Source organism: Pelodiscus sinensis, chromosome 5 (genome assembly GCF_052426305.1).
Source record: "Pelodiscus sinensis isolate ZL-2025 chromosome 5, ASM5242630v1, whole genome shotgun sequence".
Lineage (NCBI taxonomy): Eukaryota > Metazoa > Chordata > Testudines > Trionychidae > Pelodiscus > Pelodiscus sinensis.
The window spans coordinates 93,272,908-93,286,719 of record NC_143056.1 but is presented as its reverse complement, the minus strand read 5'-3'; the positions used below and the strand labels follow the sequence as shown (position 1 = coordinate 93,286,719).

The following is a 13,812-nucleotide window of genomic DNA, read 5'->3' as shown; positions in this document are numbered from 1 at the left end:
TATGCGGATGCAATATGTTTTCCAAAGCATACTCAATGTATTGAAACACTATTGATCCATGAGATCCCAAACATGGAAAGAACCTGAGGAGAAGTCATGGCAAAACTCCTTGGCTGGAGGAGAATTACCAAAAATTCCCCTCAAATATTTTCCCCCAAAAAATTATTGTAAAGAGTTTGCGTCTTCCACAGAAAAGCAGGATTTGGATCCCTGAACCTGGGCAGACTCTCAGATCTTCAGGCTGCCTGTACCTCTGCCCTTGGGAAAGTCTAGAATGATAATGACTTGTTCACGGAGAGGTGGGACACACCAAACTATTTCCTCCCTTGAGCAGATCCTTTGATTATGGTTGTGACCACCTCTTCTTCTCCAGTGGCAGTTGACTTCTATTCATGGAGAAGCCCCCTCCAGTTTTAGATCATGAGGTTAGAAACACACCCTAAGAAAATACTTCCATAATTATTTATTCCTTATGTTTTCAATAAACCAAAGACACCAATGAGGGAGGTGATAGAGAAACTACCAGATATTAAATGCAGATAAAAATGCCAAAAGATAACCTTTCTTTATAAAATCCAACTTACATTTCCCCCTCCAATTTTTTTTAAAAGAATCAAATAACGTGGTACTCTCAAGTTTAATTTTGAACCCATGTCCTTTTTAAAAGAAGAATGTCTATGCATCTTACAGCATTGATCTAAAGATACCTTCTCCCAAACAAATGTATGTCACAAGTTTATTTCCTTTCTTTATCTCAAATCCATCATTTTTATGGGAAGATTTATTCCGATAATTCTCAAAGCTACAAAAGCAATTGCTTATTAGAATTCTGCATCTCTTATTGAGTGTGCCTAGGAATATTGTGCTTTACAAAAAAGTGAATGTTAAAGTATTGTGCTTTTCCTGAACATAGAAGTATTTATAAATATTTAAAGCAACTTATCATATTCAGTAACATCATGCATGTGATATCTCATCTTATTGACAATGCAAGAATTACTGCTGTACAGTTGGGGTATGTTATACTAGTGTTATTTCGAAATAACTTAGTCTACATCTAAACAGCAGGCAGTTATATCAAAATAATGTCAAAATACAGTCCAGCTGAAGGACTTCTTACTCCAACTCCTGTAACCCTCATTGTAGGAGGAGTAAGGGAAGTCAGAGGAAGAGTGCTCTATTTCAAAATAGAGCACACAATTGACATAGCTTATTTCGAGTTAAGCCCTGCTGTGTAGACACATCCTTAGTGAGTAGACCAGGACAGTCAAACCATTAAATGCTTTGTTTGGGTTGGGCTAAATATCTATTGAAGAGGAAGATAAGCAAGGTGCTAAGCAAGTTTTGCAATATGAACTTAGGCCCAAACTTCATGTAACTTCACACTGAATTGATGGACAGCTTGTGTGTCTGTCTGAAGAGTCTGCCCATGTGTCTCTCCAGTTAACTTTTGTTTCCTTCTCACCTGCCTGGACCCTCCCCAAAAATAAACTTTTGACTTCAGTGGAAGTGGAGGGATAGAAAAAAAAGAGGAGAATAGAGCAAGATGGGTGCATAGGTTTTATGGACACTTGACACACAAATAACTTGTGGGTCATGTAAGTTTTCCAGAGCTTATTATATACAATATATTTGCTCTTGCTTTTCAATATTCTGGTAGATGTCACCAGGCAGAAGTATGTATGCGAGGTGTAGGTTGTTGCAGTTTTTTTATGACTTGTCTATGAACATTACATTTCTGGAAATACTGAAACTCCAGATGGTCTTTGATGCAGGTTTATCAATATTCCCTTAGCCATGACTGCATCCATAACTAGAAAGTTCATGCAAGCTACTTCATGGACTTCCGCTTCTGGGAAAATCCTCACTAAATTATAGAGGATGGTTTTATTGCATGTATTATTAACCACTAGAGAACACCTGCTTTGTACTAAAGACCTGCAAGAGTATTTTAAGAAAACAAGAGACAGAAGGAGGGTAGGTCACTATTCAATTTTGGATTACTTCAGGATGCCTTCAGCAACACTTAAATGCATACTGGTGTGTGCTTTAAAGGTAATATACTGAGATTGTTTAATTGCTGATGGGGGTGGGGAATAATTCTTGTGCTACAAAAATGTTGTGATTCAGACAGCTGTGAGAGTATACCTGAATTTCATAACTGGGACTAATGCATCAAAATATGGTAAGACACCAAGGCTAGGTCTACACTACAGGCTTCTTGCGCAAGAATGGCCATTATTGTGCAAAAACTTGCAGAGTGTCCACACTGCAAGCCTGTTCCTGTGCAAATAAGTTTACAGTAGATTGTCAGAAGAGAAGACTTTTTGCACAAGAGTTATTCCTCTCCCCACAAGGAATAAGCCTTTTTGTGCAAGAGCTCTTGTGCAAAAAGGCTAGTGTCAACAGGAACAAGGGTTTCTTGCGCAAGAAACCCCTAAGGCTAAAATGGCCATTAGACCTTTCTTGCGTAAGAGAGCATCCACACTACCGTAGATGCTCTTGTGCAAAAGCACATGGCAGCGTGGACACCCGTTTGCAGAACAACTTTTTATTGTGCAAGAACTCTTGCGCAAAAAGTTCTTGTGCAAGAAGCCGGCAGTGTAGACATAGCCCAAAAGAAAAACACGCATGGGTAGTCGCAACTATCACTTTCTAAGATGAAACAAACAATTGAGGTGAACTTTGCCAGGATAAGAGACAGCAGGATGAAAAGAGCACTTGGCCATAGAATATCTTCCCACCTCCAAAGTTCAGAACTTGCTTTTGCTTGCTGACATCTCAGCAATTGATATACAACTCGACTGAAGTCAATGAGTAATACCCGAGTAAGTGTCAGAGAAATCTGGTTCTATAGACTTCAGTTGATGTGGAAAAAATACTTAGAATACAGAGCAAGTGTCGTCGTTTTGCAGACAAATTACCCTGATCAAAAGGACATCTTAGTGTTCCAAAACTGCACTCATGATATTCTATTCCACCAGTCAGAACTTGATCCTATGAAGATGGAGGAAAATAAAATTACCAGAGGAAAGGGAAAAGAATGCTATTGCTAACAATGACTGTAACCAGCTGCTCTCGATCTAAAAGTTCTCGTTCTATTTCAGAGCCTCTTTGCCCCTTCCGAATCTCTTTTCTTCTGCAATAATCATCTCCGACATGCGGTCAAAATCCTTATTCATGAGAATCTTTTCTTTAGAACACCTGGTTAGCGTACTATCAAATTCTCTCAGCCATAGACCAAGAGATACAGTGAGCTGCATTTCAACTTTGACCCTCTCCTTCACCTCCGCTGTGTGAGACATATCACGGTTTCGGGAAATGAAAGGCAGCTTGATTTTTTTTTAAAAAACCTGACAATGCTGTCCTAACCACTGTAACTGTGATGGAAGAATGGGTGGGAAGAGAATGGTAACCTGATCTAAGGAGGTGTAATTAAGGAGGCAGTAGGTAAGGAACAAGATACCACTAGAAGCAGAGAAACTTCTTATGTAGAAGGTTTTTGCTCTAGAAACTAGCATCAATCCTTTATGGAGTCCTTTTGTATGCTCCGATGCCAGACTAGTTAGGTGATGCCAAAACCATTAATGATTTGCTAAGTGCATTTGAATGACATTCAGGGATTATATGTGTGTGTGTGAGAGAGAGAGAGAGAGAGAGAGAGAGATGGTTAGGGACAGTTAGAATAATACAGAGACTTATAACAAGAAGAAACAGGATATAAATTAAATATACATTTGAATATCAGGAAAAAACCAAGAGTTGTTAGTCTTCTATTGGGAAGCCATTCGAGAAATTCCAAACAAAACTAGAGAAAGTTCCAGAAAATATGGGAATGAAAGGAAGCTAACTTCATCAACTTCTATGATTTTCTATTTACAGCAGTGACTAATTTTAGACCTGAATTACAGCCTTGGCTCCCCAGAAATAGTGTCCCCATTGTTACCTACCAGCCCTGTGCTCTTGGGGAGCCAGAGAGTGACACTCGTGGAAAACCATCACCCTCCCCCAGGCCTCTGCTAGAATCAAAGAGAAAGCAATGAAAAGGCCTGGGAAAACGCACCTAAACTGCTTCAGACAAGAGAGACAGAATTAAGGAAAAATCCCAGCCTCATCTGCATGGAAGATAACACAGAGAGACATCTCAATTAGCATACAGAATGGAGAACAGCTTTTCCAAAGCAGGAACTGCACTGAACTATGAGATATCAAAAGCATAGCAGCACTGCCTGATGGGAAATCTCTGCTCCAGAGGCCTGCTCACACCCAAATTAGTCATTATCAGACCAATTCTAGTAATAGATCCTATTGACATCCAAAATATGGAACCTGGCTAGTTGCATTGTAAGCTCCTTCAAGGAACATCACCCATAGACAGGTATAATCAGTCTCTATGGTCTCGCCTCTCTTTACCCATAAACAATTTCAGTGTTCTCTTCGAACTATTGTCCTATCCCTATAAAAACCTCCTACTCTTGCCCAAGAAAAACTGTTCTGATACCTGGATTTAAACTGCATCAGTTCCATTGAGACTTCTTCATCTCCTGTCTGATAGTGCTGGGGACTCTGCTCTGCTTGTCTCCTGCCCTCTGGACCCCCAGCTTCATCACCAACTGGGAACCCCGAATAGTGCAAGTTCCATGGAGTGTTGAGGTCTCTCTCTCTCCCCTTCCCCCCCGCTCCCAAGCATAGCCTCCTGACTCTGCCCTATGTAAACTGTTTTATGGTTAGCTAGCCCTAACATTTGTAATCAGTTTCAATTTAGATTTAATACTGTAACTGTTATATGTGTTTGGCTTCCTATCACTACTCAGAAATAACTTTCATTGTTAAGCTGGTTGCTTTTCTCTCTTTCACTCATTCTTCCTCCAGGGGTGTTGTTTTGGCTTCCCCATTCATTCTGCGACAAAGCTTCTTGTACCCAAGCTAAAGATCCCTGTAGTGCCCAGAATCCTATGGGGTTTGCTCATTGTGTGGTTTACCAGTGAATGATTGTGGTGTGAAAGTGGGGATAGGGAGTGCTGAAGCGGGGGCTTATGAGGATGGCAGCTTAAAGTGCTGTTTAATCCAGCCCACTGAGTCCAAAGGTACATGAGAGTGCAGTGTGGCATTGCTGTTAAACTCAGCCTGCTGAGTCCAGGGACATACGAGGGATCAGCTTGGGAGTGCTGATTACCCAGTCCTCTCAGATGTGCTCTGTTACTGGGTGTGAGTATCGGTGCGTGTTGCTAAGATGGGAAGAACCTCATCCTGAGGACCTAGTTCCTGCAGGAGAGGGGGATTTGGCAGCAGGGAGAATTCAGCTCCATACGAGAGCACAAGTAAGCACAAGCAGCACACTGATAGAATTGTTAACCTCCCCCCAGTGCCATAAGAGTAACCCTAATAAATGAGCATACCCCAGAGTATTGGGAAAATCTGCAAACACCATTATCCATCAGTGATCTTGTTCACCCTTTCAGAGTGACTGTTTGTGAAAAATCTTTCTTACTTGAATCATATCTAACTAGTATGTCCCAGGCATTTTAATGGTACTGCTTGCATAAGGCATAATTCAAGGGTGGCTTTGGGGGGAGAAAGAGGAGTGATGCACAATCTGGCCCAAAGGCAACAGGATAAAATCTGGAATGGGTCAGTGCCCACAGTAATAGATTTTACATAACCATGGTACTAAGTAACACTTTGGATTTCATCGAATAGAATCATAGAACACTAGAACTGGAAGAGACTTGAGAGGTCATGGAGTCCAGTCCTTCCCCTCACGGCAGGACCAACCACCATCTAGATCATAGCTTTATCAAAATCGATCATTAGCTTTATCAGTATTCTTAAGAAAAGCTGATGGATACCTGCAGTTCAGCCCTGGAAAATAGAAATCCACATGGCATGGCAGGCAGCCAGTTACTTCATTAAATCCCATCCCCCAAGGGAGACATAACTGGCTTCTGAGGTTGGAGTTTAGGGTTTTTTTACCTTTATTTGAAATTTGATGGTAGACTTGACCTCATCAATCTTGGCTACCATATTCTCATTGTGGGTAAGAAGGGAGGGGAACTTGCCAGCTTTGTTCAGACCTGAACCTGGGATGAGGAATCTGTTTGATCAGAGACTCAGAAGCCAGGAAGGCATCATACTTCTGAGTCAGCTTTTTCACTACATTTCTAAAAACCTTTGCTCTGGAAAGCACTCTAAAAACATAGATCACTCCTCCTAACACTGCTAAGTGATGTCTGCTAGCTTGTGTTTCATAAAAACAGTGTGGGAAATTCATGAATGTATTACGTTGGGTTATGGGCAGGGCCGGCCCAAGAATTTTTGATGCCCTAAGTGACTTTGGTGCCCTTTCTCATATTCAGCATAAAGAAAAATGAGGAGTCTAGAATGAAATCTTACCTTTATTTACTTGGCATTTGAAATGAAGAAAAAATAGAAATACATCATTGATTTTTTTTAACTGTTTCATTAATCCTAGCATAATTGTACAGTACAGGGTAAATCACCCAGTAGCCAACACGTTAAAGTTCTGACTATTCAGTTGTACAGTGTTTCTGGTCAGTGCTATAAATACGTGCATTTCACATTGCAGTGTCTTCCTCCCAAAGAAAGAGATTTTTTGGAAGCTATGAAAATATTTATTCCCTGATACTGAATGAAGTCTGGTTGTGAGTTGTGACCTTCTTGCACTGGGCCATCGATCACAGCTTGTAATAGGGCAGAACAGCTGTTGTGGGTCACTGACCAGCCTTCACTAAGCGGTGGGCAACACTGACTCAAGCTGTGTGACTGGCCAACACTGGGCTACTAAGAATGACTGAACTGCCAGACCCTGCCTCTAGGCAGCAAATCCAAGCAGCACTTGTTTGAAGCTATGCCATGACACATTTTAACTGCATGCACACACACAGCTGCGCTCCGCACTGCGAACTAAATAATATAACTCAACTTCTGACATGGCAATGATGCACTGGTTTACAAATACAATATTTGATACTTTCATTTATAAAAGATAATATACTTTTTGAATAGAGAAAAAAAATCACTTCCATCTAATCTGGCTCTCCTGGCCCCCTAGGCAACCACCTAGTTCACCTACATTGTCAGGCTGGCCCTCATTACATGGCTTTCTCCAAGTCATGCAATAATTTGGTGGGCTCACCTAATTTATAATAGCCTGAATCATAATCCTGAGCTTTTAGTATCCAGCCTGAGAACATCTCCTGTTTTCTCAGAGTCATAGATGTGAAGGCCTGAAGAGAGCATCATGATGACCTCATCTGACATCCCATTGCAATCCTCAAATTTTCATTTTAAAAACTTCAGGCGACAGACTACATTATTTACTCTAGTTCTAGTAGATTACTCCTGACCACATACTTCAGAGGAGCGAACCTCCCCACACATCTTTGCCAGTCAGGGCTGGGGAAAAATTCTTTTTCATCCCCACATATTGTGATCTCCTAGACCCTGAGCATGTGGTGAAATCCACCAGTGGGATAATTCCTTAAATACATTCTTGGTTACAAGTGGTTAGGTGGAGCAGATAGGAGTAGACTGGAGAGTACTGGATCTTCCTCTCCTTTCACTGGTTAAGTTTCATGGTTTTGTTTAATATCAGAATGTTTTATAGTATTTCCTGAAATAAAAACTCAGAGCTGCATAGCTGAACACACATTATGCATATCTCACTGTCATCACATCGGCAATATTCATTTATGCATAAATGTTTGTGTATTATGCTAACGTTCCCATTCTTCCTTCCACTGTTAAATGAGAAGAAATATAAAAATCCCATTGAGCTGCTTATATTTTATGCAGTCATTTAAACGGTTAACATCTCCAACATGTAAATGACTATACACCAATGCAGACAACAGTGACAAGGGAAGCAATATAGTCTAGGAAGGCGGAGGAGGAAACGGTTTTCTTAAGCCACTCTTTATCTCTTATTTTAAATTAGCATAGTGTATCAGCAAGAATAATTTATAGGTCTTTATTCAATTTAAATTAGTTCTGGCTATATGCGCACCCAGATGAGCTAGTAATTCAGTAAGAAGTATACTAGCTGGGAGATGGGACCCGCTGGTGGTTCACTACTATGTCAGTAACTCTTGTCAGGCATGGTATATTCACTATGCAGTTGTCCTAATTTGCATCTTAAATACGTCAGTTATTGCAAGGTATCATCTACAAACTGATAACCCATTGCTTCCGAAAAAATCACTGTGTGGTATATGTATGGGATGTCTACAATGGGTTAAATGCATGGTAGAATTAAAATGGTAGGTGTTAAAAATGTATTTGGCAAGCAATGCCTAAGTCATGCATGTTCCAGGCACGTAATGTGGTTCCACTTGCTTGAATGCATCTCCAGTATACATCAAGACACATTGGAAATGCATTTCCATGAAAAGTATACAAAAAGCCCTCAGGATAGCAAGTTGGGGAAACTGATCACTTAAAAGTCTCAACAGCGAATGGAGAGTGCATCTCTGGGGAACCCTTCCTGCCTTTTGAAGCCTGGATGAAAGTCTATTGTTCCCTTTCTGTATAGTGCTAAGCTGAAAGAGTCTGTGGAACAGACCAAGAGGTGGAGTTAAAGTCTGAATAGCTTCTCTGTAAAATGCAAAAGCTTCTTTCCTCCTCCTCCCCTCCCCTGATAAGTGGGTTTTTTTCCCCCTTCAGATGAATTATGAACTGATATTTTTCTATGAACTGTGAAATTTAATTTCGGTTGTCACTGATTCTGAATGCATGCCTTGTGTGTTCACTTTCTTACAAAACACAAAGCCTGAAGCCGCCAAACAAACAAACGTGATTACGGTCTGACATTCTCCCAAGGATGTTGTAAGGAACTAGATGTGTAGCTAACTTGTGAACGCTCTATTGTGACAAATTGCCAAGCTCCCTACTGGCCCATGAGGTGAAAGGTAGTGGTTGATGGCTGATTGACTGCCTTTCTCTTCTTGCTTTTATTGTGTGCAGTTAATGATCCTGCAAAGTACTCACAACCCTCAATTCCCACGGAAGTCAGTGATTCATATTGCTCTCCACCCTCCTGTGGAATGTCAATCGACATCTAAGGAAACTCCATACATAGAGGCTATGTCTACACTGGCCCCTTTTCCGAAAGGGGCATGGTAATTTCAGAGATCGTAATAGGGAAATCCGCGGGGGATTTAAATATCCCCCACGGCATTTAAATAAAAATGTCCGCCGCTTTTTTCCGGCTTTTAGAAAAGCCGGAAAAGAGCGTCTACACTGGCCCCGATCCTCCGGAAAAAGCGCCCTTTTCCGGAGGATCTTATTCCTACTTTGAATAATACTTTGAGGTAGGAATAAGATCCTCCAGAAAAGGGCGCTTTTCCCGGAGGATCGGGGCCAGTGTAGACGCTCTTTTCCGGCTTTTCTAAAAGCCGGAAAAAAGCGGCGGACATTTTTATTTAAATGCCACGGGGGTATTTAAATCCCCCGCAGATTTCCCTATTACGATCTCTGAAATTACCATGCCCCTTTCGGAAAAGGGGCCAGTGTAGATGAGCCCAGAGTGTCAGAATAATATAGCTTAGGTAGAGTTGGTCTGTGACTTGACCAGTCCAGAGCAGAGAAACCCTTTCTCTCACATGCTGAACAAGAGAAACCCTTGTTCAGCATGTGAGAGAAATAGTGTCATTAAAAAGAAAAAAAAGTCAAAATCCTGGCCAAATGAAGAGATTTCCTCTCTCAATTGCATTGTATGGAAGGAAAAATGGCAGGGAAAGAAGCATGGACTGAAGTAACCTTGTAGGGTCACAGTTCTGTAGGAGTTGTACAAAGAGTGTAAAATTGCTATGTAAGTATGTTACCAATAGTGCTTTTCAAACTACAGGTCACAACCCAGTACTGGGGCGTGGAATGTCTGGCACTGGGTCTCATTGCTACAGGATGATCAGGTGGCCAGAAGGGATACTAAAACAGGCCACCTGCCTGTCTTAGCACTGCAGATTGTGCTGCGCCTCAGAAATGGCTGGCAACAGGCCCGGCTCCTAAGGGGGACAGTGCACAGGGCTCGATGCATTGCTGCTGCCATGAGCACTAGCTCCACACTCCCATTGGCTGGGAACCTGCTCCTGTGGCACAGCATGGTCTGTTGTGTCAGGAGAGGCAGGGAGTCTGCCTTGGCACCCCTGCTGCACTGCTGACTAGGAGCCACTCAAGGTAAGACCTTCCTGCCACAGCCCTGACACACACACCCAAAGCCAGAGCCTCCTCTTGCAGCCCAAAGCTCTCTAACAACCCCACTCTGGAGCCTGCACTCTGGTCAAATTATATTGGGTTGTGGGCAAAAACAGTTTCCTTCAACTAGGTCATGAGAAAAAAGAAGCGTGAAAAGCACCGTGTTACAGAACATACACATTTACCCATGAAAGCAAACTGGGTAAAGGAGGCAGGGGATGCCACAATTATAGCTGTGCAACACATTCAAAGACTTGTTTCATATGGTTTGTGACATGCCACCTGCTAAAGTGAGAGACGTCTCACAACCCATAAAATGTATTCTCTGCTTTTGCTTCTTTACAATGTTTTAAACTGCATTTACCATTGTTTCAGAGCTGAACAGTCATGTCCATTGACTATCACATAGTAGTGTAGTACCCCAACAGCCATACCTCATTAGCCATAACAGAACTAACATGCACATCAAGTGACAGATTCTATAATGACAGTGTGACTCTATGGAGTGTATTCTTTAGATCCAGGTAAAAGTAATCAGAATCAGGCCCATGACATTTCAATTTCAATATAAAACACTAATACTCATCTTTTATTGAACTACTATTAAAATCAGTTGAAAACTGATACTGAACAGGATCTGTATCGGTCTCTGCCTTAGTATCATATGTCAAACCATGCTCTAGCTTCTGTTGTAATTAAAAACGTTTCACCATTTATTCATGGCCCCTGTGCTTTCTGTGATGTGAAGCTTTAAACTGTTGCTCTAAGAAATGAATGATACATATATGCCTTTTAAAAAAAATGTCACAAAGCAGCAGCCCCAGAGGCAGATCGGAAAGATTACAAAAGGCTCAAAGGGAATATTAAAGTGTAAAAAGCAAAAGTGAAGGATGAAAGAAAGGTTGCAAAAAAGTTTATAGCAAATAAGGAATCTATAGGAAACAAAAGGTCAGAGAAGGATGCAGCAAGGCTTCTTGGTGAGAGTAGTGGTAATTTATTGACATAAGAAGTGCTAAGAAAGTAAATGAATTCTCTGTCAGCGCTCACAAATGAGGAGGGAGGTGAGGTGCCTGAACTAGTCATATAAACTTCCCAAGAGCAAAAAGTAGTAGTGAATAAAGTAAGAATGGTGCCAGAACAGATGTTCTAAAAATTACTGTCTCTCAACTCTGAAGACCGACTAGAGTAGACTACAGACAGCAAGACAGAGAGGGAAAGTGTCAGCACTGCTATGGGGATATCCCCTTTGTGCTGCTTCCTTCTTTACCCCCACTGATGTTTGCAGGGAAAAGGAAGTTTGCTTGTATTTTGCTACTCTCAATATGGTGGGGGTGATGTGAGCCTCCCTATCCCTACCAAGGAGGGATAGCTCAGTGGTTTGAGCATTGGCCTGCTAAATCAAGGGTTATGAATTCAATCCTTGAGGGAGCCATTTAGGCATCTTGAGCAAATCTGTCAGTGATGGTACTTGGCCCTGATGTGGGCGCAGGGGACTGGACTCCATTACCTCTCAAGGTCCCTTCCAGTTCTATGATAGAGGTATATCACCAATTGTGGTGACTCAGATGTGGTCACCTGATCTCAAAAAAGATATAGTGGCATTGGAAAAGGTTCAGAAAAAGGGCAACCAAAATGATTAGGGGTTTGGAACATGGGTCCCATATGAAGAAAGATTAAAAAGACTTGCTTGGACTTTTCATTTTAGAAAAGAGGAGATGATAGAGGTCTATAAAATCATGACTGGTTTGGAAAAAGTGAATAAGGAAAATTTATTTACATATTCTCACAGTATAAGAACTAGGGATCACCAAATGAAATCAATAGGCAGTAGGTTTAAAACAAACAGAAGGAAGTTTTTCTTCACTCAGCACACAGTTAATCTGTGGAACTCCTTGCCAGAGGATGTGGTGAAGGCTAGGACTTTAACAGGGTTCAAAGAAGAACTAGACAGATTCATGGAGGTTAGGTCCATCAATGGCTATTAGTCAGGATGGGTAGAAATGGTGTCCCTAGCCTCTGTTTTTCTGGAGGTGGGAGACAGGGGAGGGATCACATGATGATTACCTGTTGTGTCCCCTCTCTCCGGGACATCTGGTATTAGCCACAGACAGGATACTGGGCTGGATGGACCATTGGTCTGACCCAGTATGGCCGTTCTTATGACTCAAATGCACGGTCACACACAACTTGGCAATGAATGCTAGGCTGCTCAACCCACAATTCCCATTGCCCAAGGCTCCCCATAACTGATGATATGATTCAGGGGCTTGGCAGTTTGTAATCTGTTGGTATCTGTGCAAAGTAAATGTAACGTGGTGCCCATCATTTGTACTTGTCTTCCTACACCTGTGCAAAATTACACAAGCTGCAAGGTATTGGAAAATTAAGCTGGGTAGCTCTGGAAACTGTTTGGTATCCTTCTATTGAAGGATAAGCCACTTCATTGTCTAAATAGATTTTATTTCTCTACACTGACACTACTGCGTTTAGTGATGATTTGCAATCAAAATTTATCCATGCTCTTCTGAATTTTGGTGGTTGAACTCAAAACATAACCTTAAGCTTTGTCTCCTCTGTAACTTCATTTACAGTTCGAATCTGTAGAATTTTTGGATTTTTTTTTCCAAACTAACTTTTCTTCCTCTCCCCCACCTCATTCTGCTTAGTGCTCATGTCATTTTCCTGGAGTGGCTAATGACAATGAGTACCACCTTCAGGGCACATGCCTCGAAGTGGTAGATTTCACCCACCCAGTAACAAATGTGAACTTCCAATGATCTCAGTGGGTATGTCTACACTTGCAGCCTAATTCGAAATAGGGCTGCAAATGTAGGCATTCGGAATTGCAAATCAAGCCCGGGATTTAAGTATCCACACTTGATTTGCATTTTTCCCGGCCAGGCACCATTTTTTGAAATTTACAAGCCCGGACTAATTGCCCGCGTCTACATGCGGCAGGCAAATGGGCGTTCAAAATAAAGCCCGATTTCAAACTACCTGTTAAACCTCATTGCAGGAGCTTTATTTCGAACGCCCGTTTCCCTGCCGCATGTAGACACGGGCAGTTAGTCCAGGCTTGTAAATTTCAAAAAATGGCACCCAGCCGGGAACATGAAAATCAAGTATGGAATATTTAAATCCCAGGCTTGATTTGCAATTCCAAATGCCTACATTTGCAGCCCTAGTTTGAAGTAGACTGCAAGTGTAGACATACCCTCAGAATCAGGAGCAGTCCCCTCAAACTCTCCAGTATATCTTGCCACTCAGATAAGCTGGACCAAATGACAGATGGCTGCTTTACACCAAAAGTCACAACAGTATTCAGGTTACTCCTAGTCCCAAGTTGTTTTACGCCGAGTAATTTTACACTCTGATCTCAAACAAAAAAACAATGCTTGTAGCCAATCCTGTAATAAACTAAGAAAAGAAATATGGGCATTTTTATAAGGCTAAAACAGGAAATATAAAAATGCAAATGAGTTAATCTTAGATTCAAAAAAGTTGCTCTAATGAGCAGCTCTACATTTCCTCCCTTAGGTGTGACCAAGATCAACAGCATGGGATAAGCCAGCCTGGTTTCCAGATATGCATTTGTCAGTG

At 41.6% G+C, this 13,812-nt stretch overlaps 1 protein-coding gene across 1 annotated transcript in view; it reads right to left on the bottom strand.

Moving 5' to 3' along the window:
* LUZP2 (leucine zipper protein 2) overlaps window positions 1–13,812 on the bottom strand; it is a 446,738-nt gene that overhangs the window by 409,874 nt on the left and 23,052 nt on the right. The gene's annotated exons all lie outside the window — the stretch shown is intronic.